Source organism: Temnothorax nylanderi, unplaced genomic scaffold (assembly GCF_030848795.1).
Source record: "Temnothorax nylanderi isolate EJ_2023f unplaced genomic scaffold, tnyl_v1.0 TNYL_tig0283_pilon, whole genome shotgun sequence".
In the NCBI taxonomy this organism is placed as follows: domain Eukaryota; kingdom Metazoa; phylum Arthropoda; class Insecta; order Hymenoptera; family Formicidae; genus Temnothorax; species Temnothorax nylanderi.
Genome location: NW_027249345.1, coordinates 100367 through 107390, shown reverse-complemented (window position 1 = coordinate 107390; position 7024 = coordinate 100367). Strand labels below are relative to the sequence as shown.

General features: G+C 39.7%; 1 long non-coding RNA gene across 1 annotated transcript; it reads right to left on the bottom strand.

The window, feature by feature from the left end:
* Nucleotides 1–4057: 4057 nt before the first annotated feature.
* On the bottom strand, nucleotides 4058–6482 carry LOC139780534 (uncharacterized). The gene is made up of 5 exons (XR_011720269.1): nucleotides 5712–6482; nucleotides 5276–5627; nucleotides 4690–5178; nucleotides 4452–4620; nucleotides 4058–4340 (listed from the first exon to the last, which is right to left on the bottom strand). It is a non-coding gene; the product is annotated as an uncharacterized lncRNA (long non-coding RNA).
* Nucleotides 6483–7024: the final 542 nt, after the last annotated feature.

The window sequence follows — 7024 nt, the reverse complement described above, 5'->3', positions numbered from 1 at the left end:
TGTGTTGTCCCGGTTGATTTCGGACGTCGCTGAGCATTCGCCCGTAAGTAACGTCTAATAGACCGTTACTGCGTACGCGCCGGACTCTGTCGTCGGAGCGTTCGAAATTCGCGGCCTCTAGTCGGCTCGTGCAATCTTGCACATCGCGTATCGCGTGTAGGAATTCGTCGGAGCGTTCGAAACTTGCCTCTATTCGATTTACGCGATCCTGTACGTCACGTAACGTATTTAAGACTTCGTCAAGCATGGAGTCTCGCGCTCCTGGACATGCTCTAGCCGCCACTAGGGCTCGGCTGTGGTTAGTTGCGGGCGGTCGTCTGTTTACAGTGGACCTAAGTCGCACTATTTCTGCATCGACCTGCTCGGGTGTCACCGGCATATCCTAAATCTCGTCGCGGGGTACATTAACCTGAGCCTCTCTTCCTTGCTGGCTCATTTTTCCGGCTTTGGGAGTATAATTTTCTTCTTCCGGATCAAACACGCTACTTTCGTAGGACGTTAACGAGAATTCTCTTCTCCCGGAGTTATTACTCTGCGTATCGGCCGATGTATCCGAACGTGCGTCTGCGTCTGTCGGGTGCAGTCTTTCTATGTCGTTATCGCGATTGTTATTCTCGCCTGCTAAACTCGCGTCTATATCTTCGAAAGAAAATTCGCGTTCTATCACGACGTTCAGGTGTAGTTCTAGCACCGGCGTGTCCTCGTCCGAATATCGCGATTCTAGATTCCGCCGCACAAGGTTTAACCCTTCGCTATCGGTATGTCTATCGGCGCGCAAGGAGCTTTGCAAGCTATGTACATTCGCTCGCCGCGCTGGCTCGGACGAAAGACGCGTTGCTGACGGGGTGATGTCGATATAATTCGTTCGACATTTATCGGCGCTCGCGATTTTAAATTAAAATGGACTTACAATAGTGCCGCGTATCGCATGTTGGTTTTCTGCTGAGTCGTCGTCCGCTGCTACGCTGTCCTGCGGGGTTGCTTCGCTGCCTCACTGCTTCGCTGCCTCGCTGCTTCGCTGCTCGGACTGGCGAGTTCGTGCGGTAGGTCGGGGCTTCTCCGGTGTCGCTGATAACACTCGTCGACTGCTACCGTGGTTTTTCTCGCTCTGGATCGGGCTGGCTGTTCCTCTCCGGGATGCTTTACCGCCGTTTGGTGATCCGTTCTTTTTTGCAGGTGTAAATCTTTGGAGTCTGATGTCCTCTGGACCGGTTGGCGGATCCCACCGCTACCATCAGTTTTGTCGTGTCGTGCCGTGAAATGGATTTCAGGGCCGGCACCGGGGTCCGTCAATCCGCAGGGAATAAAGACAACACGCGCGAGATTTATTAACACTTGTTTTTTTATTAATAAAGTTGATTCTTAGTTACACTCGTTTCGGATTATTCAAGTACCCTGACTTGCGGGTAGATCGCGATAACTTTCACGCACAGGTCGCGGTACGCGTTTCGATTTAGACTGCCCGCCGCCTATCGTAAGGACGGGCTTTTTATCGCGCCCGAGTTCATTGCCCCATTGCCAACTCGGATAGCTTCCGAGTTGGTGTCGACACCTGGCTGTCAGCGCTTTTGTTTCAAGGATCGGGTTGCATCGGTCTGTGGCCAAGCGACCTGGTGATGCCCGGAATGTCACTTAAGGCATATGTTGCAATTACCGAAACTTACGCTGACAGCTCGGTGTTGCAATTAGGCCATCTCGACTTCCGCCTCACAACAAATCTTATTACCCTCGAACTTCGAGACACCCTGTGTAGATGACTATAATAAATACACAATAAGAGCAAACTTGATATAATTTAAAAAATGTTAAAATTAATACCGGATCCGATTTTGCGCTAATCACAGATAAATTAAGTTTAAATAAATGTTAAATAAATGTTTTTTAAATCATTTTTTTAAATAAATGTTACTACTTCCTTAAAATAAATATTAAATTAATATTAAATAAATGTTAAATAAATGTTTTTTTAAATCATTATTTAACATTTGTAATTAACGTCAAACAAATATTAAATTAATGTTTAATAAATGTTAAATAAATGTTTCTTCAAATCATTACTGCAAAGGAATAATTAATGTTACGTAGATATTAAATAAACGTTAAATAAACATTAAATAAATATTTTCTCTAAATCATTAGTTCAAACAAATAATTAATGTAAAGTAAATATTTAATAAATGTTAAAAAAAATATTTTTTTTTACAATGAATTGTACAATGTACCGGGTGGTAAAAAATGATATGTCATGGCTTTGACAGGTGATTCTCCAGATCGAGATCGGTAAAGATCTGAAGAAAGCTGCATCCGCAAAATTAATCTTGACCTTGAAATTCAAGGTCAAATTTTTTTATTGGCTTAAAAAATTCTGCTCATTAAGAGGAACAAAAGTCTTAAAGAGACCATAAGTCGCAAACGAACCCTTCAACCCAAAAAAAAATCATAAAGTTGAAAAAATTGGGATATGCAATTTTGTCGCGAATATTGATACAAGAAGTTCTATCTTTCTCTATCGACAAACTGACAAATCAATTCATGCTTTTCTTTTCCCTCAGGAGTAGAGAAAACTCGTGTCCCGCTACCGACATGAGCAGTCTACACTGTTAAAGGTTAGAGGATGAAATTTAAACCAATACCATGAGTTAGATTTATTTTCTTATTTTTAACTACCATGTGCGTCAAAATTTATTAGTTTGAAACAAAATAGGATTATTTTAACTCCATTGGTTTAGTCAAATTAACATTGTTTTAGTTAAATTAACTACATATTGAGTAGGAGCAGTGGCGACCTATGGAATAGTTAAAAATTACTCAAAATTGAGTATAATTTAATCCTATGAATTTAACAGTGTATGTTAATGTGTGTGTGTGTGTGTGTGTGTGTGTGTGTGTGTGTGTGTGTGTGTGTGTGTGTCGCAAATCTATTCATGTGCTGCATTTTGACGACGTCTTCTACGTCTGGGTACCCAGAGAACCGTTCCATTCACGCCGATGGCTCTCAGCATACGTGCTTGTTCTCCGGCTTCCACGTGACGCCCTCCATTTCGCAAGCAAGCTCGTAGTCTTGCCTTTAAATTAAACCTCACTCTGGCAAGAATAGTTTCATTTCGTGTTAATCTAACTATTCCCTCGTCGATGCGCTGTCTTAAATTTTCAGCTGTTCTGACAGCTATGCCCGACCTATAAACAAATGCTTTCAGAGCTCCCCAAAAGAAAAAATCTAGAGGATTTAGGTCGGGAGAGCGAGGTGGCCACAAATGTGGTGCAGGTCTGCGTCCTATCCACCGGGTTCCGAAAAGTTGATAAAGAAAAGCACGAACTTGCCTACCAAAATGCGGTGGTGCGCCATCATGCATGAAATAAACACGGTTGCGACGCTCACGAGAAATAATTTGTCGCATTCTACGCACTAGGTAATGTTGCAAAAATGTAAGATAATGTGCGCTTGTCATTCGCAATGGCAGGTACAGTGATCGGCAAAAAAAAAATTTTCATTATTTATTTTTTAATGTCAAAGCAATCATTAATAAGCCAAAATATAATATTAATTGCCAAAAAAATAAAAATTTTTTTCAACTTATTTTTATTTACCTACCCGGGTGGAAATTACAACCTGGCGCTGTATGGGCCCCGGCTAGTTTTCCACGAGTTAATGTGGGCGCTATGATGGAAGGCTAGCCTGGGGTTGTACTGGGTGGTAACGGCAATAATGGCCAGCTCCAATATTGGAAAACTATCTAGGCCCTGGCTCGCGGAGCAATGTTGCCCCAAGATATTAAATCTGTCTAGCCGCTATGTAGAAAGAGATAGGGTAAGACTAGGATAACTTAGATTTAAAATTAATAAATAAATACTAACAAGAGAACCTTGCGAAGTGTAAAATTCTGATTTTAATATAACTTTGTGTACATACAGACGGGTGGTTTCACCCCTTAAAACCGTTTATTGGCTCCAACTCCTATTTTCTAAATTCATCTATTTACATAATCTGTATGTACACAAAGTATATTAAAGTCAGAATTTGACACTTTGCGAGGTATCCTTGTAAGACGATTGTAAATTGTATTTAATTGTCGCGTATTTAATTGTATTTGTATTTAATATCTCAGTTTACAACGAGTTAGATATATATATAGTAATCTCAGTTACAAAGAAGTAATGAAATATATTTAATATTATAATCATTTAAGGGTTGATCTGATCGTCATTTCTGGCTTTCTTTGATCGATGTAACCGATGACCATCCCAGTCCTTAGCGTTCGTTAAAGTAATGCCTATAGCTGAATATATTTCCTTTTGGGTAATACATTTTCCATGCTTCTCAAAAATGTTTACAACAACATCTATATACAACATATAATATATTAATTATTATGTATAAAACTCTTTATCTCTAAATTAACATAGAATAATTACTAATAATAGTAATATAGAGAAAAATTGTATTTTCTTACCAATAATGCAGTCGCAGATCGGAGTGTCTTTTAGGACAATTTTGGCATCAATTTTTTTTTGTGCTGTACATATTAATGCAAGCTCCCTTGTCACTAATTTTTTGATTATATTTGTGACACTTTTACTAATATTTAATTGTCGATCGACAAAAAAATATAAGAAAGCCTTCTAAACATTAAAAATATATAGAAAAAATGTATAGAAAAGTAATAAAATTAAAAGTAACAAAAAACTTACAAAATCGTGACGGCAAATGTCGTTGGTTTTTAACATTTCTTGAAATGCATTTAAATCGTCTTTTGTACCCATTGGAAAGCAGATATTATATTTATCAGTAAATTATTGATTATTATTTGCGCCAACGCCGTCTTTAATCACTCCGGATTGCTTCGAGCAAGTCTTTCATTTCACGTTGGTTCTTCACTATTTACGTTTAGCGCCGTACTGCATGGTGTGAGATTGGAAGGTCTAATGGCACAAATGATCCGACAGATTTGTTAGTATTCACATATGTGATTTGGAAAGGTACATGAACATTATTCTCCGCATCACCCATATAGTGAAACCATTTCAAAGGAGTACATCTACTTGCACCCCATTCTCCGCACATTAAATCCAATGCTAACTGCCCCGTACTCGGCACTGACACCTTATTGCACGAGTTAAACGTGCCGTCAAGATATTTATTTGTTATATATACACCTATCCCGTTAATATATTCTACACCTGGAAAGAGATTCAAAATAGTAAAATACGTATCAAAATGTTATAAACATAAAATATTAAATCTTAAACATATTAAATGATGAAATATAATAATTACCATTTGCTTCGCCTTTCTCCGTAATGTTGATAAATTTGCTTTGGTTAACAGCGCATGTAAAATCGCAAAAATGTTTTCACTAAATTATCTAAGCAACTAGGGCATCTTTTTAGAAAATTTGACGCAAGCTTGATATTTGAGTCTAACGTAGCAAGCTGAGTTGTATCGCAGCAGGTATTAATTCCTTTGCCATCATCCACCAACAAATGTGGACAATGCTTAGCCAACAATTTTTGTCCTTCAGAATTCAATGGCTTCGGTGGTCCATCGTAAGGACAATACTTTTGTGCATAGCTACATCCGTGTAACATACTCCGTACCATATACAATGATCATTTTCTTGACTGACAACCTGTAATTTTGCATACATATATAAGGTGAGAGAAGTAAGCACGGAAAATCGCAGTCATGCAGTATTTACAATAGAAGTACTTACCTTTGAATCTATCAATAACAGGTGGAGATACACCCCAAGGTTTAATAGCTTGTGAACTTCTTTGTCTATCTTTTGATATTTCCGCGAACTCGGGATGCCCTAGGTACGTTAGGCCCAAATTCCGTCTCTCGGCAGTCTCGGCGGCGAAGAAAGCGCGACGGGGATCCGTTTCCGCGACCCGGCACACGTCACCCGAGCGAGGGGGAGGCAGTCTTCCGTTCCCCGAGAAGAACGCGCGTGGCGCACGCGGTATGCGGCACGCGGTCGCGCGGACAAAGCAGATGCGCAACACCTACGTGCCGCCGTGTCCGCGTGCACGTTCCGACGCGCGGCACCTACGTCGCCCGGTCGTCGCGACAATCGCGCGCGGGGTCGCCGATGACGCCGCGAGTCCGCTCGGCCCGGCTACGTATCCTCGCGCGCGCGGAAGCGGTCTGAACGGCGCCGCGGATCACGCGGGGGGAAAGAGCGACTACTCACGACGCGGGCGGCGGTCGTCGGAGCCGTCGCGTCGGAGGGCACCAAGGAAAGGAACTGCGCGGATCACTTCCCCCTTTCCCCTGCGGCCTCAACTCAACTCACGCGCGAAACGAAATGCGAACAATGCAACAATGGCTTCTTAACCACTAACCATAACCACTATTACATGGCAGATGGCACGCGAGACGTGAGATAGAGACGCTGTCGTCGCCCGCGGCTAAGCGCCGAAATGATAGCGTCGCACAAACAATTTTTTCCGTGTGCAACAGGGTTGACAGTTTGATACAAGCCATGATTATAACTTGAGTGTCGAATAACTTTATGAAATGTTGAATAATTTTACATTTTACTTAGATATTATTTAATAATATTACTTATGTTAAATATATTAATTTAAAAAAGATTATTTTTACAAAAATTATTAATATTTAACATTATTTTTTAATTCTTAGAAAATTTAATAATAAATCGAGAATTAAAACTAATTTTTCAAAAATAATAATTAAATAAAAATAATTTCTAATTTTTCAAAAAATTAATAATTAAATAAAAATATTTTCTAATTTTTCAGAAAATTAACAATTAAATAAAAAATAATTTTTTATCCTTGACTCTGAAACAAGTTGTTTTGGCAAAAACAAGCATGAACATATGAGGTAACTGACAATATTACAATCAGAGATACTAGACAAGACGAAGAGAACATCATAAAGTTCTTGATTACACTTATTTTACACATTAATGATAAAGCGAAAAATTGTTTTAAGAATGCCAACATTCTTTGAACAACTAAGAAAATAATTGTGAAGATTGTGAGAAAATATATCTAATTA